The sequence below is a fragment of the Rhinatrema bivittatum genome, chromosome 7 (genome assembly GCF_901001135.1).
Source record: "Rhinatrema bivittatum chromosome 7, aRhiBiv1.1, whole genome shotgun sequence".
NCBI lineage: Eukaryota > Metazoa > Chordata > Amphibia > Gymnophiona > Rhinatrematidae > Rhinatrema > Rhinatrema bivittatum.
The window spans coordinates 122,028,641-122,056,286 of record NC_042621.1 but is presented as its reverse complement, the minus strand read 5'-3'; the positions used below and the strand labels follow the sequence as shown (position 1 = coordinate 122,056,286).

The following is a 27,646-nucleotide window of genomic DNA, read 5'->3' as shown; positions in this document are numbered from 1 at the left end:
AAAGGTGTACTCCATGGTGCACACAAAATTTCCAAAGGCTTTCTTTACACTATGTATGGGTCTGCTCAATCCACAGTCCTTTCTTGCCTTGCTCAGGTCTCAGTACTTTCTCCCCTTCTCCATTCAATCATCTCCTTCAATGCCCCCCCTCCCCCCAATTCCAAACTCACTCCCTTCTCAGCAGAATGGCTTGACAGTCCCCTCCCTCGACTTCAATTCCCTTCCTCAGCCTGAGAGAGAGAGAGAGAGAGAGAGAGAGTGTGTGTGTGTGTGTGTGGTGCTTGGGAACCAGTTGAAAAGCTGATTGTTTGTTGAAATAACTTTATGCCATCGGAACCCTTTAATGGGAGTATGACAGACAGAATAGGATAAGGCACGAGTGTGCAGGGTGTTGCAGTCACAGAATAATTATTTAGACAGCACCAGTGTACATTACTTATACAGCCCTATCCATGCACACAGCATGGTACATTCACATATCAGGATGAATAGTCTGTACCTCAAAGAGTTTTCAATGTGAGTGAAGATTTATTTAAGAAAGACACAAGTCAGAGAGGGAAAGAAAACCGGCCACCAGATATTACGTAAAGGAAGTTTGTTAAATATCTAGCCTGAAGTCCCACAGTGATGGATGAAAACGTAGTTTAGGACTTGGAAAACTGCATGTTTCAGACTTCAAAACTCACTCACTGCTCTGTGAGCGCACCATCGGCCAAAAGTCTGCAAGTCAGTCCTCAAAGGATTTCTGTACGACAAGCAGGCACTGAAATTACAAAATAAATTCCTTACAGCAGCACTTCAGGCTAGCTGGCAGGAAAAATTAGCAGTTGTGGATTGAAATGCTCCCTGCAGGTGCTGAAATTCTATACAACTGCAGGAGAATATCGCTTTTTAATTAAATAAAAGAACAAATGCTCTTAAACTCCCCCTGCTGAGGTCTTCAAGGACATGCCACAGAAGCATGAGGGGGATCCTGCAGGCAGAGCAGGGGGCTGGAGTTCTGCTGGTCTCTAGTAAATACCAATCCCCTGATAATAGGAAGTCATTTTCTCCCTCTCGGCAGTGCAAGGTGCTATATGAGTGGTACTAACTTACAGGAAAGCTTTGCAACCTCATCAACCTGCCTTCCAAATTCAAGTGTCATTTAAATAATAGATCCTCAGGGGTCTTTTTTAAGAATGAGAAAAATCAAAGTAACAGTCTGAAGAGGTCAGCAAGATCCTGTGGAAAGGCTTCACTCTCACTTTACGGCACTTGGACAGCAAGGAATGCTCTGGTGCCCCTACGTCTGTATCCTTCAGCAATGCCTCCCAGATTACTTGTCTCTCTGGCAGGCCTCCACTACCCACCCCATCTCTCCAGTTTTCTATCCCTCCAGGGTCCAGCTATCATTCGGTGTCTGGGGAATATCGACGTTCACGCTACACAATTCAGACCAACTCTGATTTTGGAACTAATGTGCAAGCGATACCTTGTATTTCTCCCTCCGCATCTAGAGTCAGGTTTAAACAAAAAAAGGGTTCACAAACCCAAGGGTAGGAAGCCCGAGTCATTGCATTAGTAGCGGAACACCTATAGGAGGCATCAGGGTTCAGAAGGGAGGCACGGCCTATGACCCACCGGAGAGGACTGCAGCAGCCGCCGGAGCTGGGCTGCACAAAGAAGAGGGCGTGGCCTAATCAAGGGCAAACCCTACTGACTGCAAATGCAGATCTCCAGTGCCCCAGTTTTTTTGGATATGATTGTACAGAGGCAAGATGATAAATTGATAACAACTGTATATCGCAAAAGTACAGATAGGAACACTTTACTTCATTTTAAGAGTTTCCATCCCAAACAGTTGAGGGAGAATATACCCATTGGACAATTTCTGCGGTACAGAAGATTATGTACATCTATTCAGGAGTTTAAAAATCAATCTTTACAGTTAACAGAGCAATTTCTCTCCCGGGGATATAAACCTGCTATTGTTAAAAAGGCGTATAAGAGAGCGCTTTATGCAAACGGAGACAACCTTCTTATTCAAAATAAGAAAACGAAGTTATCAAGGATTGTTTGTTCTATTCCTTATTCTTCTAGAACATCAGAGATCAAACAGTGTATTTTGAGTCACTGGCAGATGCTTTCGTCTATTTCTGTATTTTCAGAAAAACCGATTTTTGCAATCAAGAAACGTCAGAAATTGGGTAATTATTTAAAGAAGTCTAGTGTGAAGGTGAAGGATGATAATGAGCAGGGTCAAGTGTGTTGTGGAGCTTGCTCAGTCTGTAAACATGTATTGCAGATTAAAGATTTTTGTCATCCTTGTTTAAAATTCCCGTATAAATTATTGGGACATTTCTCTTGTGATTCCAGCGGGGTCATCTATTTGATAACATGTCCGTGTAATTTGTTATATATTGGACAAACATGTAGAAAAGTGAGAGTACGCATTATAGAACATCGAAGTCGCATTGTCGTTTGTAAAATATCGGCTCCATTAGTGGAGCATTGGATACAAGAGAAGCATACAGTAGATGATCTAGAGTTTTTTGTTTTGAAACAAGTTAAGTTGACATCAGGAGGTGATCTATCCACAGTGTTACATCGCTTAGAACAGCGATTTATTTTTCAATGGGGTACGGTGGCCCCAAGGGGTCTTAACGGACCCATTGAATGGGAAGCATTTCTTTGAATAATAAATGGAGTGTAATCTGAGTGAAATTATGGGATTGGGCCTTTTAAATTAGTGGGAGTGGATAAGGATATATAAGATCTTAGTTGATGAATACACTTCATTAAGTTTTTGTGACACGTGAGAACGGTCCGTTGGGTAAGAGCATTTTTCGCTGCTTTGAAGGTATGATGATGTCTCTTTGGAAGTATGTAATTGGTGGAGTTGTTAGTCTTGGTATAGGTAAATGGTTTTTTACCCTTGATATTTTTGCTGTTGTAGGCTTTTATTATAAGCTACATAAGGAGATTTACGGTGAGACTCTACTTAAATTCAGATTGAAAGTGGTATATACAGGTAAGAGGTGGTATGTCTTGGGTGATTTAAAAATTAGACGCTTTGAATTTGAGCGTTGTTGAAATTTAAATGAGATAGGTTGTTAAAAAATTTTATTTGAAATAATCTAGATATCCCGTTTGATTGTATGATATAGGTTATATCCTGTGATTTTGAAATATGTCCCTGAGGAAGCCCAGTCTTGGGTGAAACAAGGATCCGTTGTTGGACTAGATATGCGGATGATGGAATAAAAGGGCAGTCTCTCCTTTTTGATGTGAATTGAGAAGCAGTGAAGATTTATAAAAACAACGTTTTGGGAGTATATAGTACCCTCATTAAAATATTGGAAACTCTATGAAAAAAAGTGTTCCTACATTATAAAAGTTTTGAGGCATTTGTGTACTTTAAGGTGACAAAATTGTATAAGCTATATTGTGTCATTAGTATGTTGGTTTTTAAGGTATGAATGATGGAGTGATTGTTGTTTGCTGATTTTGTGTATTCATTTATATGTTGAATAATAAATAATATTGCACATTAATTGTATAAGTTATATATTTCTCTACATGTATGCCTATAGGCAAGGCACACAAATCATTATTACTAAAGGCTTGCTGGTAGCCAAGAAATGTATTATGTCTTGGTGTGTTGATACAGGAGCCCTTTCTGTGGATACATGGAAGGCACATATGGTGGACCTGATGATGCTAAAGCAAAAATCAATTTATCCTATGATGGAAAACAATAAGCAACGGTTTGTGGCAGTGGGGGAACCATTACTTATGTTACCGCCAATAGAGATAAGTTTTCATTCTTTGTAGTTGAGCAAGTGATTCATATGTTGTTACTTAGTTATTTCTCTTCGCTACTCTCCGCTGATAGTGTGCAGGGTGTGTCCCTGTTGTATAGTATGCATAGAAATGATCCTGTCCTCATATGAAGGGAGGGGGGGGGAAGACGGGGGGGGGGATGGAAATCTGGATATCTGCTGCAGATTTTTACAGCTCTGTTGTACTTCTCTGGCGTTATTCAACTATTTTTGATGTACATGTTTTTCTAGTTTGGGTCTGTATGACATGTCTGCTGCTACTCTGCTGCAAAAACTAATAAACATATATTTAAAAAAAATTATATATTTTGCCCTGGCTCCAGGCTTGTCCGGCACCCAACTTTTGCCTCCTTCCCCAAGTTCGGAAGAAGGGGCCAAACGATTACAGCAATGGGAAGCTAGAGCTCAAATCCTACTTCTGCCACCTATGCAAGTCATTTTATCTCCCACTGCCTCAAACAATGAAGAAACATGACAAGGTGATGGCTAAGGCCAAAGGGATGCTGGGCAGCATATAGAGGCATAACCAGCAGAAAAAAGGAAGTGATAATGCCTTTGTACAGTTCTTTGATGAGGCTGTTAAGAGCGAGACAGGATGGAAGCAATCCAGAGAAAAGCAACCAAATGACGTGGGATCTTTAACAAAAGCCCCATGAGTTGAGACTGAAAGACCTAGAGGAGAGGAGAGTAGAGATGTGAATCGGGTGCCAGATTCGGTTCCGGTTTTGTGGACCCGCGGGAAATTCCGTTTCTCGCGATCCAGACGGTTTTTTTTTTTTCAGCTGTCCCGAGCCGAAAAAAAACAAAACACACCCCAACCCTTTAAATCTAATTTACAATCCCCCACCCTCCCAAAACTTTCCAAAAGTACCTGGTGGTCCAGCGGAGGTCCCAGGAGCGATCTCCCACTCTCGGGCCGCTGGCTGCCAGTAAACAAAATGGCGCCGGTGGCCCTTTGCCCTTATCATATGACAGGGGCTATCGGTGCCATTGGCCGGCCCGTCATATGGTAGGCGCAATAGACGGCCAGCACCATCTTAAAAAATGTCGTGGGCCATCCATTGCTCCTACCATATGACAGGGGCCGGCCAATGGCACCGATAGCCCCTGTCACATGGTAAGAGCAAAGGGCAACCGGCTCCATTTTGTTTACTGGCAGCCGACAGCCCGAGAGCGGGAGATCGTTCCCGGGACCTCCGCTGGACCACCAGGTACTTTTGGAAAGTTTTTTTTTTGGGGGGGGGGGGGGGTCGGGAGGGTGGGAGATTGTAAATAATTTGATCTAAAGGGTCGGGGTGGGTTTGGGTTGGTTTTTTTCTGTGTGCCCTTCCCCCCCCCCCCCCAAAACGATAAGAATACCACACGAAAATTTCATGGGTTTTCCTATCATTTTCGGGGACCCCCGATACATGACGGATTAGAAAATATCGTATATTTTCATCCGTCAAAACAATGATGCACATCCCTAGAGGAGAGCCAGGGGAGATCTGATACAGACTTTTAAATACCTGAAAGATATTAATAATGCATAGGAATCAAACCTTTCACAGTAGAAATAAAGCTGTAGAACTAGGGAGCCATAATATGAAACTTCAAGGGGGGTAGACTCAGGAACAATATCTTCATGGAAAAGGTGGTGGGAAGCCCTCCTAGAAGAGGTAGTGATGAACGGTAATGCAACTGAAAATGGCGTGGAATAAATTCAGAGTATCCCTAGTGGCTAAAGGATGGAAATGAAGAAAAGGGTAACCTGTGTTAACCTGCATGGAGTGGCAATTACTCCCTAAAAATATAAAAGCTTGCTGGGCAGACTGGATGGATCACTTGGGTCTTTTTCTGCTGACATTTACTGTGTTACTAAGGGGGTCATTTATCAAATTGCTTTATGGCGTTTTTCGAATGCATTAAGGTAATAAAACAGCATAATCATAATAATCATCATAAAAAGATTTGCAACAGGTGCAGAACAGAACTCAGATATGCAAAAAAAAAAAAAATCAAATTCTATTGTCACCTCGGTGCACAGGGCTGGCACATGAGAAGGAGCAAGAGAACAGGCACCTTCACATGAGGTGTTTTTCTGTTTTTCTTTGACTGTCGGCTTCCTGGTCCTAATCCTCGGCAGCCTCCTGGGCCTTTTCCCCTTCTCAGCCGTGGTGAGATGGGGTCCAATGGCTGCCTCGCAGACCTCTTCCACCTCCTGCCCGGTGTGGCCCTGTTTCATGGCCTCTCTTCTTGGGCCGCCAGGCAACGCTAATTGGGTGGGCCACGGGCCACACAGGCCCACCCACGGGTGGAAAGGCAGGCTGAAAATCCCAAAATTAGTATTTGGCACATACCAATTGGCTGTTATGTCTATCTTCATTTCATAATCACAGGAACTTCCCATCATGAGCTGAAAGTTTTCATACTTGGGGAACTACCAAAAAGCCCCTATCTGATGCACACTTCCACTCCCTGCAAAGTCTCCATCTACTACAATTGGGACGGGATGAACACCGGATCTAATGTGCTTCCTTTAACTGTAATTAGATTTATAAATGCGGCCAAGTGGGACTGACAGGAGGTGCTCAATCTGTGATCTCCAGTGCTGCATTCTGGAGTTTTAACTACAGTTTGCCGCTGGGGAAGGGGGTTCTGTGCAAATTTTAGTGGTGGCATCACTTTAAGGATGTGGCGGTGGCCGGTTCAGAAGGAGAACTGGAAGGTGGGTTCTGTAGGCAGCCTGGGAAAGTAAAAGCGCCTGGCTGCCAAAGAACACAGAGCTGCACTGATGAACTGGAACGGTCTCTGTGCTGATGCTGTATGCTGCTCTCGAGTGGGAGTTCAACACAAGCTATGCTACGTCTGTATTGTGAGTAGGTGGACTGGTAGCCCTGTTCACTAAAAAAAAAAAGGCCCTTATGGATTTATACTGTGCTCCTGCTGCCACTGACTTTTAGCATTAAGACAATAAATAGTGCTACCAAAATCTTCTCGAAAAGAATTAATGCAGTATTTCGAACCAAAAAAAAAATGAGTTTGACAGCCTTTATCTGATTTTTTCCCCCCTCAAGCCTACGGAGAAGTTAACATTTGAAATATTTAAAACTATTATTCTCTTCACCACTCTCGCTACCCAGAAATGTCTTTATAAGGGGGCCACCACAACTGTCATAAAAAAAAAAAATATCACTAGGAATGAACCCATGAGGCTGTGATTTTAGAGACCGTGGGTTTCACACATCAGCCCTGTTCAGGCATTCTTTCACCTGAGGGGCGAAGGCTGAAGCCTGCGCCGGAAGCCCCGCCTCCGTTGGCTCCCATCACTGATCAGGCTGGGGAGGAGCGTGACAATGCACCCGGCCAGGTTCTCCTCTGCCGCCATGGGGGGGCCTGACTGAACCATGTGACAGTACGACATTCCACTTGGCTCAAAGTGCCACCCAGGGCCCTGGGTAGCAGAAGAGAAGGGTGTGGCCCAATAACACTGCTGCTCATCTCCTTCTCAGGGATTGATCCAGAGTTGGGAAAGGGGGGGGGGCGGAGTTAAGGAGGATCTGGGTGGGATCAACTGCGGCCATAAGGAGAGGACGGAGGATCAGCTACTACTACTTCTCATCTCCAGAGCAATACTAGACTCATGCAGCACTGTACGTATTAACATCCCTTCTCTGTAGAGCTTACAATTTATTCAAGACAAACATACAGGACAAAAAGAGAATCTGGGATTTTCATTTATTAAGAAAATGGTTCAAATCAACGAGGCTATGATCAAGAGAAGCAGGCGTCGAGAGTTAAAAGTAACCTCAAAAGGTTGGGTTGTTAGACTGGATGTGAATGCAGCCAGAGAGGAGCATGACGCACCAACTCAGGAAGTCTATTCCAAGCGCACCGTGCGGCCAGATGGAAAAGCATGGGGCTGGGAGCTGCAGATGGAAAAGAAGGACATAGATAAAAGGGATTTGCCCAAGGAACAGGTTTAAGAGGAGGTGTGTAGGGAGAGGTGAGGAGAGGCGGAGAGAATTAAAGGAGGATTGGCTTGGATGGGTGCGGAGGAACTGGGAGAGAGGGAGGGAGATCGTGTGTATGAGTGAGGGACAGTGGATTGACAGGGGAAGCCATGTGGAATTTCTTTTTGAGGGGTTGAGAAAGGAGGCTAGGGAGGGGTGCAACTGTGGGAGGAGCAGGCCTGGAGCCAGGTGAGCGACAGCTCCTCCCCCCAGATCCCCCCTCCCTGGATTCTTCCCAGCCTCCCATCCCCAATTCCCATGCCTCTCTTTTCCACCGATTTTTCTCCTATTTGTTATAACAAAGTCATTTTTCCACTAAGAATTATTTTTTTTGTTATAAAACTGAAATTCAAGAAAAATAAAATAAAAACTGAAAACAAAGGTCCCTAATAATAGATTCCAATTATGCTATAATCAATCTTTATAATCACGCTGATAGCAGGCTACTGGCCATGTATACAGTTAAATGCTAGTCTCAGGATTTTAAAATGTGCCCACATTATCTAATAGTAGCAATAGGGCTGCTATCATGTCATTGCAAGAATGAAGCTCCACATATGGACCTGCAGTGATGTCTCTGTAGGAACTATTATCTGGGTTGGTATATTTGTTAGCCAGAGGGCCACACAGAGGGACCAGTCTGGGTAGAAGGCCCCTTTTGAAGTCTAGAGGTGGGCGGATAAACCCCTGGAGATCCAATCAGGGGCGGACTGGCCTATCGGGGCTTCGGGCATGCACCAGTGGGCCATTCACGTGGCTGCAGGGCAAACTTGTGCTGGGCCATGTGGAGGAAAAGAAGATGCTGCAGCCAGCTGGCCGGCCGCACGGCAGAAAAGGAGGCCCTTGACTGCCAGATTGCACAGCCAAAAAGAGGCATCCGTCGGTCGGGCTGTGCAGAGGAAAAGACGCCGCCGTCGGCCAGGCCACACAAAGGAAAAAATGCCCCTGTTGCCAGGCCACGCGCCTGAAGAGAAAAGGCTGATGTCAATTGGGCTGCGCAGCCTTCTCTTTATTTGCCTTGCGGCCCAGCTGACAGGGGCTTCTTTTCAGCCACGCGGCTCAATTGACAGCGGCCTATTTTCTTCAGCCACATGGCTGAAGCGAAGAAGCCCTTGTTAGCTGAGCTACGAGGCAGAGAATAGAAGGCTATGGTCTAGGGGCCTCACAGCCAAAGAGAAGAGGGGGCCTCTTCTCTTTGCTTCCACAGCAAGGGCGCGCTGTGGAAAAGATGCTGTCGCTGGGAGCAGCACCATTTAAGAAGCTGTTGCACCCAAAAGGCCGCATGGCCAAAAGATGCTTTTCCATTTGCGAGCTGTGCAGCAAGGAGGCTGTTGTGTCAGTGGAACCACACGGCTGAAGAAAGAAGGCTGATGTTCCTTGGAGAAAGAGAGAGTATGTGTATGAGTAAATAGAATGTAAGACAGAATGTGTATGTATGTGTGAGAGGCGCTGCACAGGCCCCACAAGCAGGTTTCCATTATTGGTATGTTCTAAGGAGAGAGAGAGCAAGTGTTGGTGTGGGGGGTGTATGTGAGATGGTGCATGTATCTTATGTGTGAGAGAGCATATGTGGGAGCAAATAGCATATAATGCTGCATGTGTGTGTGAGAAAGCCGGAGGAAGCCTCTGTTTGTATGTTCTGAGGAGAGAGGGAGTGTGCGTGAGAGAGAATGTGTATGCTTGTATATGTGTGCGAAAGAATATGAGAGCATATGTATGTGTATGTGAGAGAGCATATAAGAGAGAACATGTGTGTGAGGATGTGTGAGTAAGCAAGTATGTATGTTGGAGAATATGGGTATGTGAGAGAGAGAGGAGAAAGTTGTACCACTCTCTCCCCAAACTAATCCATGACAATCTCAAGGTGACTTGAAATCAAAAGTTCCCAGGTATGGAGAGAGCAGGGCATTTTTTTATCCTTAATAGTTTTAATAACTGGGTGTTATTCGATGTCTTCTGTCTTTAAATATTTTATTTATTTGGTTTATATTCTGCTTTTAAGGATATTTGTGAATAATTTTAAAAAACTTATTGGGTATTCTTTTCATCAGCAGTTTTGAATATTTATTCTTTTTATGATTATGGTTTTACTATCATGATTGATGGTTCATATATATGGATTTTGCTGTTTTGATGTTTAATGAGGAATGGTGATGTTTGTTTTTAGATTGCTGCACTGCATACGGAGTTTGTCTTGTTACGGTTTACAATTCAGTTTTTGTCTGCATGTTTCTAGTTATACTTTGTCTCTTTATTCTGTATTTGATGAGGGTTCATCTGTGTTCCTCATGTGTGACTGAAGTGAGGTATTTTGCTAGCATGTAGTTTCAGCTTGGCTTGTTCTGTTTTTCCTAATATCAGATAAATTGGTGTTTTAGGGCCTGATGTAATATTTGAAGTGTTGTTTTTTCTTAGGGTTGATACTGTTTGAGTGCTGGCAGTTAGTGTGCTTTTCGTATGGGAGATTTACTATATTGTAATTACTTAAAGTTGTCTGAGGGCCAACATGCTTTACAATAGTCCCAATACCATATGACTGCAGGTGTCTTTTTTTGTAGAGTTTTGCGATTGGTACCACAATAGTGCATGTAAATAACATACATGTTTTAAGCGATATTTTACCTTAGAACACTGATTATTCTTTTTCATGTAAAATTTGTTACTATAAATGCATATTTTTAATTTATTTGTGGGAAGGGTGGGAGCAGGAGTGAGTGCAAGGCTGTAAGGTTCGCCTGTGACACTTAATGCCCTCACACCAGCTCTGGCTGCACTGGCTCCACAAGAGAAAGCAGGATTCCATCTGGAACTATGCTACTTTGAGTTAGTGGCGCTCCCCAGTCTCGGCCAGGGCTTAGTTTTCTGTTTTTATAAGCCCAGGGAACAGCAGGGGTCACTTCTTGTCCCCTCTCCCCTGGATCGGGTAGGCAGAGCAAAGCCTGGGGAACCATAAAAGCAGCAGACTGTGTAGCTTGCAGTCACTGTGAATGCACTAGAGTGGTGGGAGGGTTGTGGAGAAATGGATAGCAAGCTACAGGCACAGTTCGGAAGGGGGTAAGCCAGGAGACAGTGCCTTTGCAGTGTTGGGGAGACTTCTGCCTGAGATGAATGCACTGAGCTCTGAGAGAAGCTTTTGGCCCTGGATCCAGTGAGTCTCTTAGAGAATGATGCTGGAAAAGGGAGGGGGCTGCTGCAGAAATGGGAAGGGCTGGCAGTAAGCAAAATCTTTACACCATGATGCAGCAGTGCTGGACTGGGGCACTCACTGTGTGAGCACATAAGCAGCAGTACAACAGTAGCATGTCAGAGAGAGTGTTTGTGCGTCTGTGTCAGACAGAGTGAGAGACCCATACACACATTTTATGTGAGAGAGAGTGTTTGTGCGTCTGTGTTGGAGTGAGACGCACACCCCCATACACACTTTGGGGTACATTTTACGAAACAGCGTGCGCAAGTACTTTTGTTCGTGCACCAGGAGCGAACAAAAGTACGCTGGATTTTATAAGATACGCACTTAGCCGCGCGTATCTTATAAAATCCGGGGTCGGCGCGCGCAAGGGAGTGCACATTTGTGCAACTTGCGCGCGCCACCCATTCCCTTCCCCTCCCTAACCCCCCCTATCTAACCCCCCCCCCCCCCCACCACCTTTGTCGCAGAAGTTACGCTCGAAGCAGGCGTAACTTTGCGCGCGCCAGGCCGGCTGCCGCGCGCCATGTTCCAGTCCGGGGGCTGGTCCGGAGGCCGCGGTCACGCCCCCGGGCCGAAACCATGCCCGCAGCACCGCCCCCGGATGACGCGCCGAGCTGTTGAAACACGTGCTGCAGGGAAAGTGCATGAAGGCATCAGATACCCCATGGGCCAGTTTTGAAAAAAATCCCCAGGGCCAATATTTTCCTGCAATCTGCCCCTAGATCCAATAGCCCAGCAATGACATCCCTTCTTGACCATCATGTCACTTGCAGCTGGAAGTGATATGCTGCATCCACTGTGAATCAGACCTGATGCACCTCTGCGGACTGGATGGATTCTTCTCACCAGCCGGACGTGAGCCTGCAGGCTACAGTTTGCCCAGCTCTGAACTACATGCATATGGTTAATATCAGACGCCAAGTTCTCACTATTGTAGTGCTACCTGAAAATAATATAAGAATGATTTGAATCAATGCTTCCAAAATCAGCTCCCTGTGTTAAGTGATCATTTACAATAGCATTCTTTTAAAAAAAAAATGCTACTGTAGTACTCCTTTTTAAGTCTCCCACTGCATTACAGTTTGAATGCATTCAGCTTTTACAGAGTTAAATCAGCTACAACTGTAGCTTGGTGCTGTGCACAAGGATGAGGAAAAATATCTCCAGTCTAGGGAGACAACCCTTTTTTAATAAAAATTTCTTTTCTTCATCTGCTTTATTTTAAAACCATAGACCACCATGGGTGAACAGCTCTACCTGACCAAACTCTGAAGTGCCCCTCACCATTAAAAAGAGCCGATTCTAAGGCAAACAGTGAAATTTGGTCTTTCACCAGCTCTTCATTTTCTTTAGTGCTCCAGCAAGACTGGAAGTACAGCACACTTGAAGGAGGCAATGTTCTCCTTAATTTGGGAGCGTATGTTTACATGGCGGACACTTCCCAATTCTACACCTCCTTGGTAGAGCCCAGCAAGCTAGAGTCACTGGAATGCCATCAAAATGCCCCAACTGAGGACCAAGACCCTACCTATGGAGCTACATCACATTTCAGTGCAATATATCTTGAAAAGACATTAACATTCAATCAAATTGAACACTTTTTAAATTGCTCAACCATAGCTACACACATATTATATATACATACAAATGTAGCACCTTTCAGCTACTTTTCACATAATAAACAAATCAATAATTGGAAACATTAAGAGAGGCAAAATCCTAAATGCCTAGAGACAGAAATCTATTTTCACGTGTGGATCTCCTCCAGCCTGCTTTTTTTCTGTCATTTCCAGTCTCTCTGCCCCCAACCTATAAACCAAGATCACAAAATCCAAAAATTAAGATCCCTAAACAAAAACAAAACAAAAAAAAAAAAAAACCAAACAGGCTCAGATTCCAAAACACTGCCTTCTACAGTTTTCAGCACTGTTCTGTACTCATTCCTCTTCCCCGCCTGCGTCCGGTGGCCACCTCCCCATGCGTTCTCTATCTGCTTGTTTGCCTATTTTTCTGTATTAATACCTGTGATGATTATATGTGAAAATGCAAAATTAAAACCACATTCTATTTGCGGCTGAAATAGCCTCCAACAGAAAATGAGATTGGATTGTTCCCTCCATCGATTTTCTGTCATTAAAAAGTCACAGTTGACGCAAGAGTGTGATACACAGTTCAAGTAAGCTGTAGAAAAGTGGAAATCTTTGCAGACTGTGATACTTTTTAGGATTTTAGATTGAGCTGCTCCCTTTCTCAAACAGTGTTAAAAGGTGAGTTACAAATCAGGTATAGCAGGTAGATACATTAGCTTTTGAGGTTCAACAAGTAGAGGTCTACTGACTTCTGGAGGGGGCCCTAAGTGCTCTAGAAAGTTCATTTACTACATCTGTTGTTTCGGTCCAATAAAATATTTTTAAAAGACCCTCTAAATTCCGGATACAAGCGTATATCACAAGCATCTTTGGTGTGCAGACTCCATTGCTGTACGTGCACGCATACACAGAGCACGGGCTCACTGCACAGAAGTAACCTATGCGGTCTGCCGGCTTCTCTTGTCCCGATGGAGGGGACCTCAGCACCCACCACGCAGACAAACCAAAATAAAGATCCACGTGCGTTTCTGCCGGCTTCCACCCGATCACAGACAAGCTCCCCCGGGGCGTGAAGGAAAAAGGCGAATAAGAGGAAAGTAGCACCTCCACCTCCTCACCCCGCATCGCACCCCCCTCCCTCAACCCCCGATCTATCCTTAAGTGACGAGCCCCCCCCCCTCAACCCCCGATCTATCCTTAAGTGACGAGCCCCCCCCCCCGGGACTCCACAGCCTACCACCGATCGCGTTTCGCGGGCGGATAGCAGCCAGCAGCCGGCAACTTTGTGTCTAGCTGGAAGAGGCGCGCGCCCACGCATACACGTGTCCCACGCGTGATCCCGCGACCCCCCCCCCGCCTTCCCCGGTACCTGGTCTCCGGCAGCACAGCCACGGCGCTCTCCTCCAACACAGAGGGAGGCGGGAGTCCCGAGCACGCCCCAAGAGATCCTCTAGCGAGGAGCAGTCGGTAACATCCATGCACACCAAGACTGGGACGAAGGGCGCCACTAGAGCATCCCCGCTGGAGCCGGCGCGCGCGCGCGCGCACAGTCCGCCTCGTGCACGAGCGGCGGCGAGAACTCCAGCCGCGCGCCTGGCCCAATCATGCAGCCATAGAAGCGCGTGCGTGTGCGCACACCCCCTCCCTCCTCCACCGTCCGCAGAACGGTGCAAAGGCAAGGCTGAAGGAATTGTTTAAAAAAATTTTGTTTCCTTAATCTATTGTCATAAAATCTCAACTTCATTTTCTATCTTTTTTTTTATTTAATAATTTTTTATAAACTGGTGAAATCTAGGACTCACGGCAGAAGGCAGATGTTGCCTTTAATTTAATTCATCTATAGACAAACCGTAAAAGCAGTTCTGCTACTGCAATTCAATTCCAGTTAGCAGCAGCCCCTGCCATTCCTGGATACTAGTGAGACCCACAGACAGCTCTGCGCTGCACCTCTATCCTCATCTAGCAGTCTTTACTATTCCAGTCCCAGCCATGTCCTAAATTAAACTGCCAATGGTTCAAATTATAGGATTGAAAGAACATTGTGAAATCTGGAGAAATATCCGATATCCATCTCCAGTGTCATACACTGAAATTTCAGGCCCATAAGCAAAAACTTTGGAAAGTAAATTTAACTGTAGAAAAAAAAATTAAGTAAAAGACCCGGCTGGTTTATTTGTAAAATGTAAAAGGCTTCTAGAAAATTCCTAAAATATGCAGCAAATAAGTGGCATAGCAATGTTGTGTGCAACTATTAGTCAACACATCCCTTCACTTTAAATATGATACACTGAACTTTGTTAATGATTCATGGCTTTGTTTGAGAATTGAGAGGAGAGAATTTAAGACTGGATAAAGGTTGGACAGGAAGGGACAGGAAGGATGTCAGTATGATGGTTCCTTCAAGAGAACTGAACAGGCAGGTGCAAGGAAAGAGGCCATGTGTGATGCTTCCCTGATGAGACACGGACAGGCACAGGGAAAGGAGAGAGAGGCAGCGCCAATCCCATCAGTTTTCACCAGTATAAATTACTTAGTTCAAAAAGTAGGTCAGTTTGGAGGTTGTAACTGGAGGCACAGCAGACAGCTCTACAAACCCAAACTCTTGAACACCAAAGGACGCATGGCTGCAGTGATGCACCACAAACCGAGAGAAGAACTACAAGACTCCTGGCCTGTTTACAGACCCAGCACTACCACATGTGCAAACCATGCAATTGCATGGGGCAGTGTACACGGGGGGTGGGGGGATCCGGCAGCAGAAGAGAGAGAGAAGCCCCTCCCCAGGACCGCTGGCAGATCAACCTGCCAGTGGCCAAAGAGTGAAGAGGCACAACCCTCTCCCTCCAGCAACTGATACTGCTGGCGAAGACGAGGCCTGTCCTGGGGGGGGGGGGGGGAGGCAGGTGATTGTTCAGGACTCTGTGCTTTCAAAGCCACATAGATGCCTTCCTTGCAAGGATAGGCAGTTTGGCTACACGTTGGCAATCAATCTGCATCTGCTGGCATGGAGGAAGGGGCAGAGTCATTAGCACATGTCTTCCTGTGCAGTGAGGAGGAAGGGAAGGTGAGATCAGCCATAGAGAGGAAGAGACTGTCACCAGAATAAAGTGCCTGGAAAGGTTAGGGAGAGAGGAGGGGGTTCTTGCTGGAATCTTGGAGCCTGGAAAAGGGGAAAGTGCTTGATGGGAACTTGGTTGGAAGGGAAGAGGAAAAGGCTTCATGGAGTCTTTTCAGGTAGGTTGAGAGGGTCTTGGGGAGGCGAGAGGCTGCCTCGAGAGTTTGGGGGAGGGGAAAGGGCTTGATGAGGTCTTTTGGCAGGGGGAGGAGTGCAATCTTAATCTTGAGGAAGGGTACCCCTCCTTCCTCCAGTCATTGATGGGAGGCCCCACTCTGGCTAATTTGCCCTAACCTCTGCAGACCTCAAGGGCAGCCTTGGTGGAGCTTATCTCATTGGCAGTGACAGCATGGAAGAGACTCTTAGAGCTTCTGCCAGTAGTGGAAGAAGAGATGGAGAGGCCCAGCGTGAGAATAAGTGAGAGCATGCATACGTGAGAGAGTGTGAAAGTGAAAGAGAAAGCATGTATGTGAGTGAGAGCATGTATCATGATGTATGAGTAGGATGGCGAGTGTGTGAGAGGGAGCATATATGAGTGAGTGAGAGGGGGTGTGTGAGTAAGCATGAGAGACAGCATATCAGAGAAAGAGTGTGTGTGAGAAAGAATGAACTTGTATATGAAAGAGAGGGAAAAGTCTGTGTGCTCCCACACCTACTAATCCACAACAATCTCAGCGTATCTGGAAATGAAACGTTACCAGGTGTGGAGGGCAGGGGGATTTTTGACTTATTAGTTTTAATTATTGGGTGTTATTAGATATGTCTGCTGTTCTGAAATATTTTATTGGCATCTAAGTAATTTTTAAAATTTTATATGAGTTTTTAATTATTGGAGGTTCTATTTGTCAGTTTTGAAATATTTATTCTTTTTTATTAATATGGTTTTGCTATTATGATTGACATTTTATAATTCTTGATTTTGTTGTTTCATGTTTTAAATGGAATGATGGTTTGTTTTTCCATTGGTGAACTGCCTACAGACTCTGTCTTGCTGCGGTTTCCAGTTCAGTTTTAGTCTGCACATCTCTAATTATACCTTATGGTCTCTATACTGTATTAGTTAAGAGTTGGTCTTTGTGCTGCATGTGTGACAGAAGTGAGGTATTCTGCTAGCACATAGCTTCTGTGTAGGGAACTATAACAGTCTGCCTTATTCTGTTACCTAATAGGAGATATATTGGTAATATTTGCAGCATTGATTTTTCATAGATAAGGTTAAGAACATAAGAACATACCATACTGGGTCAGACCAAGGGTCCATCAAGCCCAGCATCCTGTTTCCAACAGTGGCCAATCCAGGCCATTAAGAACCTGGCAAGTACCCAAAAACTAAGTCTATTCCATGTTACCGTTGCTAGTAATAGCAGTGGCTATTTTCTAAGTCAACTTAATAGCAGGTAATGGACTTCTCCTCCAAGAACTTATTCAATCCTTTTTTAAACACAGCTATACTAACTGCACTAACCACATCCTCTGGCAACAAATTCCAGAGTTTAATTGTGCATTGAGTAAAAAAAGAACTTTCTCCGATTAGTTTTAAATGTGCCCCATGCTAACTTCATGGAGTGCCCCCTAGTCTTTCTACTATCCGAAAGGAGTAAATAACCGAGTCACATCTACCTGTTCTAGACCTCTCATGATTTTAAACACCTCTATCATATCCCCCCTCAGCTGTCTCTTCTCCAAGCTGAAAAGTCCTAACCTCTTTAGTCTTTCCTCATAGGGGAGCTGTTCCATTCCCCTTATCATTTTGGTAGCCCTTCTCTGTACCTTCTCCATCTCAATTATATCTTTTTTGAGGTTGTTACTGTTTGAGTGCCTGCAGTTGGTGCTGTTTTGATATAGGAAGTTTACTATATTGAAATTGTAATTCAGATTACTCATGGCTTTGTGAGGACCAAACACACACCCAACACACATTATAGTAGACCTAATACCAGATGGATTCCGAGTGCCTGTTTTGCTTTTTTTTACAGAGTTTTCCGATTGCCACCACAGCAGTGCATGTAAAAATAATATACACTTTGTAAGTGATATTTTTACTTCAAAAGATTTTATTTTGAGGTAAAAGATTGTTCATACAAAATCTATTATAGATGCATACATTTTAATTGCGTGTGGACAGGGCTTTGTGGAGGAGAGGAGGGCAAGACAGTAAGGGCACTAATAGCTTTGCACCTGCCCTGGGTTTGGGGGGGGGGGGGGTCAGTTTTTAATGTTTGAATCACTAGAAGGGACTGCGTGCATGTATGTGAAAGAGAAAGAGACAGTTTCTATTGTGTGTTGGTTATTGGAAAAAAAACCAAGCAGGCCGATTCAGTAAACTCCGCGGGAGAGCCGGCGCTCTGAGGCGAGTGCCCACTCTCCCGACATGCGCCCAGGCACCTCTCCTGGGCGCGCAATTCTTTATTTAAATTAGGGCCCACGCTAATAATTATTAGCGGAAGCGGCATTTGACAGCCACGGATTCGGAAAACGGACGCCGGCAAAATTGAGCGTCCATTTTCCAACCCGCGGCCGAGGGCAGATTTTTTTTTTTTTACATTTTTGGTTCCTCTGACTTAATATCACTATGATATTAAGTTGGAGGGTGTGCAGAAAAGCAGTTTTTTCTGCTTGCCCAGTGCTGTCTGAAATCCACGCCTGCCTTTGACAGGCATTAATTTCTGAGAGTAAAATGTGCGGCTTGGCATTTGCATGTGATGAGCGCTATTAGTTTCAGGGGGGTTGGCCGCGTGTTTATGGGGGCTAAATGGTGCACTCGGCCTGAATAACAACAATTAAGGCTTAAAAAAAAACAGAATGAGGAGAAGGTAGCCCAGTAATCGTTCACACAGGGCAACAAAAAATCTAGCACTGGCCCCTAATGCTCATATTCTCAGAGCCTCATGAGCATGAGCAGTGGCTCAAGCACTCCAAAAGCATCTGTGCACTGGAGCACTGCTGCATTCAGCACTGGGCCTAGAGCTCCTCTGTGTGCAGATTGAGATCAAGTGGCTCTGGCACCCTCAGGTTTTTGATAGTCTTTAAACTGACTGTTAGATCCTTTTGTAAGAGTGTTTGGCAACAGTGCCTAGGGCCCAATATTTATGTGATGTTACTGTTATGATGTTTGTGTTATTTTTTTGTCCTTGTTATTTTATGATTTGCTTGTGATTTATGTTTGATTGTATTATATTTATAACAATTGATTTATGTTTTTATTGTAAACTGCTTTGATTAGTATAGAAAGGCAAATAATGAGACTGAAATAAACTAAAACAGGTGCATGATGCACGCTGAGGGCTGCGACGCCAGGAGGAAAGCAACACACAATGGGGCCAATGTACTAAGCTGCGCTAAAGCTTCCACAGATGTTTGCATGTACTTGCGTGGGTTTTTGCTTGCATTTTTCCTGCACTAGTCCTGCATGTGTATTAAATAACGTGGTCAGCACGGGAAAAATGCACGCATAAGCCTGCAGCTGATTTTGTGCGAGTGCATGCAAATGGGATGCAAAGGAAGCAATTAACTATTCATGGGCTATGCAGGGAGCCCCGCATCGGTTAGTTTGGGTTTCTGTACGCAAGGTTTTTAGCACCTGGGTGAGGGCAGGAGTTAAGTTAGTGTCTAGAGGCCAGTTTACTTCATTGCTGGCATTAGTATGGTTGTGTGCCTGTGCAGTTCTGGGGTAATCATGGATTGCCTTCACTTTTCTCAGATGCTATGGCTATGGCTCATTTTGCAGGTCAACTAAAGAAATCTCTGCAGCATTTCCCACGCTTACCGGCATCTGCCAGTACAGATGCCGCGCGATCAGAGACGGAATATGTAGGGGTTAGACATTGCTCTACCCACCTTCAATCCCACTCCCGGACCACTAGTTTCCTCACTGCTTTATGAAATGGGAGGGCTTTCGCCCCATGAATCACTCTCAGGTCATCACATTAATACGGGTTTCAGTGCGGTTAACCACACGGGGCCTTAAACGCGCATATTTTACTTTTGTGCTGAATTTCTGCACACATCTCATCTGCATACCTGTCATTTGCATACCCATCCCATGGAGGCGCCTGCTTTTGCAGTGCACGCTAAAATAATCGCAGTCAACTAGCGCAGACTTCGCTGCGGATCTTATTACATGGGCCCCAATGAGAGCAGTGCGGCGTGGCACGTGTACATGATTTTTTTATGTTTCTGCACATCCTCCAGGAACAAGCACGGCACAACATCAGAACCAGAACACAAACTGCCAAAGAGCTTTCAGAAATCCTTTACGTCATGCACATCTCCTGTGTGCCGATTGCTTAAGTCACACGGAGGTGGGTACCGAAAAGGATTTGCCTGAGTAAACTTTTTGAGTTAGCTGGACATACCCCAAGTTTTAAATGTTTTGCCCCGTTGAGCAGCTACATTTTATCCAGCTCAGTCATTACCTGGTTAAAATTTAATTGATTTAAAAAAAAAAAAAAAGGGCAGGGGCAGGCAGGGTGTAGCTAAAAGTTTTCAGGCTTTCAGCAGTAGCTGGGTGAGTCACAAAGCTACCCAGGTAACCTTAGCCGGGTATGTTCAGCTGAATATCAAGGCAAAATTACCCCAGTAAAGCTAGCCGGGTAATTTTCCCGCTCCTTGGCTTACTCCATATGGATTTCACATCATCAGGTAGATTTAAAAAATGCTGCACGCCAAAAAAAAAAAAAACCCAGGGGTTACGCGCGTGACTGAGCCTTGCACGCACCATGCGCATTTTCAAAGGGGCCCAGCCGTGCGCATAACCCGTTACGCGCCGAAGTGCAGGGCCCAGAGAAAGGGGCGGAGCTGGAGGCGGCCGGTACAGCGGCCATTTGCTGCTGTGCCGGGGAAGCGCGCGCAGGTTGCTTCTGCTCCAACGGAGCAGTAAGCAAAAAAATAAAAGGTAGCGAAAGGGTTTAGGGGGTGGGGAAGAGGGAAGAAGTATGGGTGGGGGGGGGGGTAGGGAAGTTCCCTCCCAGCCTGCTCCTTAATTGGAGCGGACTGGGAGGGAAATGGGAGGGGCCCGATCTCGTTGCCGGGCTTACTTTTATAAAATGAGGCCCTTCTGTCTGCGCCGGCCGCACACGTGGCGCGCGTTATAAAATCCGGCACGCATGTGCACCTTCTAAAATCTACCCCTGTATGTATATCATATTAACAGAGTCAGTTCTTCTTCGAGTATAAAATCTACCCCACTGCAGAAAGATCTGAAGGGACCCAGCTTCCTGTGAAACTTCCAAAGATCATGAGCAATAACACGTCCAACAGAGCATCACAATACTGTGCCACAATAGTGATGTCGGACGCTAAACAGAGCGTACGGCAGAAGATGTCGTCACATCCAATTTTTACAGCTCAGAAAATAAATAAGGAGCCACATCCTATTAGAGACCTAAGAAAGGGAAGAAGAATTCTCGAAACACAGCCAGTGTCGGGTTTGCTAGGATTTGTTTAGTGACTCTTTATTAAGCTTGAGTGTGTGACATTTTCATAGAAGATATCAGAGATATAGATATATATATATATATATATATATATATATATAAAAGGATACATGTAATGAGATGTGTAGTATGCAAAAAAAATGTTTGAATATTGAAATTATTATAGTTTTAATTGCATTCTATTCAAAATTTAATTTAAAGAAAAAAACTGGGTTGGTACGAAGGGAATGCGATCATGAAATCTAGTACTATCTAGATGGTTGTTGACTATGAACATATCCCCTCCACTACCTTACATTTTTTCGGATGGTTCACAGATTCATATTTCCTATGAATATTTGTGAAGTTGGTTTATCGTGTGTTTTTGAAATTTACTAAGTCATTTTTGGTCTTGTGAGTTTTTTTAACTTGAGTGGTGGTTTTTTCTTTAGTATCAACAAAATATCACAACGTCCAAACATCCTACTTTTTCTGGGACCAGAACAGACAACTGATCCAATAATGAAAAACTTAGTGTAAAAGAATTCTAACACAGGTCCCAGTCCTTTTAGTTGCAAAGCCATCTAGAAGCTCAGCAGGCAGTGACATCATTTTCCTTCCCTGCTTCCTATTTAAAAAAAAAAAATTAAATACAATTTAATCTATAAAGCGGGTGACTTTATCCATGAGTCACTTCCTGATTTCAGGCCATCTGCTGCTGCAAAATCCAGCTCCCTCCTCTCCTCCCTGTCCTCCTCGGTGGCAGGTAAACACAGGCCAGGCAAGGCATGGGACAGCAGCCACCAAGAAGGCCTGTTTCAGTCCTGCACCATTACAAACCCACCCGTGCGCTGTACGTTCTCCAGCAAGATTCGGCCGCGCTTGCTTCTCTCAGTTTAACTCTTTTTTTGGTAGCTTTTCTTCACGGAGGCAGAACCTCTACAAAATCTGACAAATTACAGCGATCACTCAAGCCTGTTAAACCATAAAGAGCGTAATATCCGAGACATCCTTAGGGAAAATAAAGGATCACAAGTAATGAGGAAATCTGAGAAAGGAAAAAAGGAGGGATATTCCCAATGGGAAGCATTTCTAGACCAGGTAGTAAATGCCAAAGTTTAACAAGAGAAGACTGAGGTAACAGGTTTTTCTTCTTCTACAAATAAGGTACATGCCCTGACCTGATGAAGGGAATATAACTCTAAAAAGCTTGTACGAATAGATGTTTTAAAATAATGCAGTATAAAATGTACCACATGCACCTTGTTTGCTGACCTTTGTACATGTCCTTCATTTTCCAAATCATAACAAGAATAACAGATATGTCATGTCAAATCCAACCCAAGGTCCACTGAGCCCAGAATCTTTCCTCCAATAGTGGCCAGTTTGGGTCGCAAATACCCAGCAACAGGGCCACTGCTTCCATTAGGCAAATTAGGCTGTCGCCTACAGCACCAACATTTTAGGGGCAGCAAAATCCTTCCAGCATTAAGCCTAGAGCGATGATGCCCTAGAGCCAGTACCGGGGAGTGCCGTGCTGCAGCCACTTCCCTCGGAAGGAGGGAGCGCCGTGCTGCAGCCACTTCCCTCGGAAGGAGGGAGCGCCGTGCTGCAGCCACTTCCCTCGGAAGGAGGGAGCGCCGTGCTGCAGCCACTTCCCTCGGAAGGAGGGAGCGCAGTGCTGCAGCCACTTCCCTCGGAAGGAGGGAGCGCCGTGCTGCAGCCACTTCCCTCGGAAGGAGGGAGCGCCGTGCTGCAGCCACTTCCGTCGGAAGGAGGGAGCGCCGTGCTGCAGCCACTTCCCTCGGAAGGAGGGAGCGCCGTGCTGTAGCCACTTCCCTCGGAAGGAGGGAGCGCCGTGCTGTAGCCACTTCCGTCGGAAGGAGGGAGCGCCGTGCTGGAGCCACTTCCATCGGAAGGAGGGAGCGCCGCGCTGCAGCCACTTCCATCGGAAGGAGGGAGCGCCGTGCTGCAGCCACTTCCATCAGAAAGAGGGAGCGCCGTGCTGCAGCCACTTCCCTCGGAAGGAGGGAGCGCCGTGCTGCAGCCACTTCCGTCGGAAGGAGGGAGCGCCGTGCTGGAGCCACTTCCATCGGAAGGAGGGAGCGCCGTGCTGAAGCCACTTCCCTCGGAGGAGGGAGCGCCGTGCTGCAGCCACTTCCCTCGGAAAGAGGGAGCGCCGTGCTGCAGCCACTTCCCTCGGAAGGAGGGAGCGCCGTGCTGCAGCCACTTCCCTCGGAAGGAGGGAGCGCCGTGCTGCAGCCACTTCCCTCGGAAGGAGGGAGCGCCGTGCTGGAGCCACTTCCCTCGGAAGGAGGGAGCGCCGTGCTGAGCCACTTCCCTCGGAAGGAGGGAGCGCCGTGCTGGAGCCACTTCCCTCGGAAGGAGGGAGCGCCGTGCTGGAGCCACTCCGTCGGAAGGAGGGAGCGCCGTGCTGGAGCCACTTCCCTCAGAAGGAGGGAGCGCTGTGCTGGAGCCACGTCCTTCAGAAGGAGGAGCGCCGTGCTAGAGCCACTTCCCTCGGAAGGAGGGAGCGCCGTGCTGCAGCCACTTCCCTCGGAAGAGGGAGCGCCGTGCTGCCCACTTCCCTCGGAAGGAGGGAGCGCCGTGCTGCAGCCACTTCCCTCGGAAGGAGCGCCGTGCTGCAGCCACTTCCCTCGGAAGGAGGGAGCGCCGTGCTGGAGCCACTTCCCTCGGAAGGAGGGAGCGCCGTGCTGGAGCCACTTCCCTCGGAAGGAGGGAGCGCCGTGCTGGAGCCACTTCCCTCGGAAGGAGGGAGCGCCGTGCTGGAGCCACCTCCGTCGGAAGGAGGGAGCGCCGTGCTGGAGCCACTTCCCTCAGAAGGAGGGAGCGCTGTGCTGGAGCCACGTCCTTCAGAAGGAGGGAGCGCCGTGCTAGAGCCACTTCCCTCGGAAGGAGGGAGCGCCGTGCTGGAGCCACTTCCCTCGGAAGGAGGGAGCGCCGTGCTGGAGCCACTTCCCTCGGAAGGAGGGAGCGCCGTGCTGGAGCCACCTCCGTCGGAAGGAGGGAGCGCCGTGCTGGAGCCACGTCCCTCGGAAGGAGGGAGCGCCGTGCTAGAGCCACTTCCCTCGGAAGGAGGGAGCGCCGTGCTGGAGCCACTTCCCTCGGAATGAGGGAGCGCCGTGCTGGAGCCACTTCCCTCGGAAGGAGGGAGCGCCGTGCTGGAGCCACCTCCGTCGGAAGGAGGGAGCGCCGTGCTGGAGCCACTTCCCTCGGAAGGAGGGAGCGCCGTGCTGGAGCCACTTCCCTCGGAAGGAGGGAGCGCCGTGCTGGAGCCACCTCCGTCGGAAGGAGGGAGCGCCGTGCTGGAGCCACTTCCCTCGGAAGGAGGGAGCGCCGTGCTGGAGCCACTTTGTTAGGTTTTGGCTCCTGAGGAAGGAGGAGTTAGCAATCTGTTATGATCTACTCCTCAAGAAGGAAGGAGTTAGCAATCTGTAATGAATCTGCTCCTGTGGAAGGAGGAGGTAGCAATCTGATATGCTCAGCTTCTGTAGAGGGAGTAGTAAACAATCTGTTAGGGTTTAGACTGCGGAGTAGCAATCTGTTATGAATCTGTTGCTGAAGACTCCTGATGGAGAAGAGTAGAAATCTGTTACCAGTGGAGTGCTTGGAGAGGGCACTCAGCTGTAGAGGAATGTAGATAGGTGAATCCTTGGGCCGATGGCAGATGAATGCGCCCCCAGGAGGATATCCTGAGAGGGACCACTGGCTAGGTTGGAGTATGGAGACAAACACAGATAGTTCTTCTATTAGACAGGTTAGTAGAACCACCAGAGGTGGCAGTAGTGAGCTGATATGCCCGGCAGGGCTAAAGTCCCTCAGGTACTGGAACAGCGATCCCAGGGTTGCTGAGCTGTAGAGAAACTATAGATAGTGAGTAGACAGGGTATGCTGTGTTCATAGCCAGAACTGGATGACAAAACTCACATAAGGTCTTTAGGAAGCTCAGTAGCTGGAAAGGGTTAGGCCCTCGAGGAGCGAGTACCTGGTTCCAGGGAAAGCTCTGAGAGAGCGATGGTAACTCACAAATGTCTGTATCTGCGATAGCTTCCAGGCAGTAGAGAATCTTCAGAGTGTTCAGGAACACGGGCCCTCGAGGAGCGAGTACCGGTTCCTATCGGCAATCTGAAATAAAGAAAAGAGAGCGAGGCCCCCGAGGAGCGGGTATCCCTGGTAAGTCCAAGGAGGCAGAGTAGCTTGGATGAATCCTTGCTAACTCGAATTGTTAGCGTATACTGAGACCTTTTATATTGGAAGCAGATGACATCATCCCAGGGGGACGCCCCCGAGGTTCGCGCCCTTGCTGGTACATCAAACGGAGCACGCACACCCTACGTCATCAGGAACATGGCGGATCCGCAGCGTCATGCCGATCCGGGGACGCCGGAGAGAGACGGCAAGAAGACGCCACGGCAGCTAACCGTCCAACAGACCCGGAGGGAGTCGCCACAGAGGTAAAGAGGGCGGAGTGAGGGCGTCGACCAGCGACGGACGCAACACACTTCCATCAGAAGGAGGGAGTGCCGTGCTGGAGCCACTTCCATCAGAAGGAGAGAGTGCCATGCTGGAGCCACTTCCATCAGAAGGAGGGAGTGCCGTGCTGGAGCCACTTCCATCAGAAGGAGGGAGCGCCGTGCTGGAGCCACTTCCATCAGAAGGAGGGAGTGCTGTGCTGGAGCCACTTCCATCAGAAGGAGGAAGTGCTGTGCTGGAGCCGACGCCAATAGATAAGTTGGGTGGGGAGGTGGGGGGAGTGTACGACCCGCCTAGGCTGCCAAATGCTCTTGTACCTATTCTGCCCAGCAGATCTGATTCTGCTGCCTGTTCATTTCATGGAGTGACCTCTAGACTTAGTAGTGCCCAAAAGGGTAAATAGCCAGCCCCTATTTACCTGTTTTGCCCCACTCAGAATTTTATAAACCTCTATCATATCCCCCTTCTCCAAGCTGAAGAGCCCCAGCCTATTTAACCTTGCTTCATAAGGGAGCCATTCCATCTCCTTTATCATTGTTGTTGCCCTTTACTGTAACTTTTCTCGTTTCACTTTTGCTCTTTTTGAGATGGAGCAGCCAGAACTGAATGCACTACAAAGTGAAATTGCACGATAGGTCTACACAGAGGCATTATAATCACAGCTTTATTCTCCATTTTTTCCAAATAGCTCCTAACATTCTATTTGCTTTTTTTTTTTTTTTTTTTACTTCCGCCACACACTGAGCAGAGGATTCCAATGTGTTGTCCACAGCGACTGTAAGATCCTTGTCCTGAGTTAGGAGTCCTAATAAGGAATCCAGCATTGTGTACCTACAGTTAAGATTATTTTTCCCAGTGTACATTATTTTGCAGTTGCTCACTTTAAATTTCATCTTCCATTTAGAATGCCAAATTCCCCAGCCTCACAAGGGGAGCTGCTTTATCAGCTGCTCTAACAGCTCAGCAGCAGATATCCAAATTTGGAAATTTGGACCAAGGTCTTTCTGCAGCTTCTCATAATGGGTTAGATTTTCAAAAAAACGCGCAGGCGACATGTGCGCGAGCTACCCGGCACACAACCATCTACGCCCGATTTTATAACATGTGCGCGCAGGCGTGTGCGTGTTATAAAATCGGAGCGGCCAGGGAACTTCCCTACCCCCTAGTCTGACCTTCCCACCCTTTCCCCTAGCCTTTCCGCACCCTAACCTACCCACCCCCCCAAATCGTTGTTTCACCTTTTGCGCCTGCCTGGCCCCCACCCTGCAGCCGGACCGCCCCTGCCCCCGGACCGCCCCTTTTGTAAAGCCCCGGGACTTAGTCGTGTCCCGGGGCTTTACGTGCATCGCCGGGCCTTTATAAAATAGGCCCAGCACGTGTAGGGCTTTTAAAATCTGCTTATGTTTTAACAATTTAGGATAATTTTCTGTCATCTTCAAAATCTGATCACCTCACTTGTCATTCCCCTTTTTCTGATTAATGAAGATGTTAAACTGCACTAATTACAGTACATATCCCTGGGGCACTCCGCTATTTACCCTTCTCCACTGGGAAAACTGATCATTTAGTCCTATTCTCTGTTCCTTGTCTTTTAACCAGTTACCAATCCACAACACGACATCACCACCTATCCCGTGATAAATTCCTGAGCAGTTTCTCATGAGGGATTTTGTCACATGCTTTCTGAACATCCATATGCACTATGTCAACCAGCTCACTTTTATCCATAAATTTATTAACACCTTCAAAAAACTCTAGTGGATTAGTAAAGTAATCCTTCTCTTTGCTAAATCAAGGTTGGCTCTACCCCAATAGGCCACGTCTATCCATATTGCCAGTAATTGTTCCTAAGAATAGTTCCTGCCATTTTGCCAAGCACAGATGTCAAGCTCACCAGTCTATAGTATCCCGGATCAGCCCTGGAGCCCTCTTTAAAAATCAGTATTACATTTGGTGCCTAGCTTTTGGGTATTTTGGCTGTTTTAAATGAACAGTTACAGATTTATTTTATTTATTATATTTTTTATTTAT

At 46.7% G+C, this 27,646-nt stretch overlaps 1 protein-coding gene across 2 annotated transcripts in view; it reads right to left on the bottom strand.

The window, feature by feature from the left end:
* The window catches only part of PALD1 (phosphatase domain containing paladin 1), a 453,903-nt gene that overhangs the window by 357,544 nt on the left and 68,713 nt on the right, over window positions 1–27,646 (bottom strand). The window contains exon 1 of one of the 2 annotated variants that reach the window (XM_029609050.1): window positions 13,962–14,156. The exons of the other annotated variant lie outside the window; for it this stretch is intronic. The gene's annotated coding sequence lies outside the window, so the exon portion shown is untranslated. Of the gene's footprint in view, window positions 1–13,961; window positions 14,157–27,646 lie in introns of those variants that run through there. 2 annotated transcript variants of the gene reach the window in all.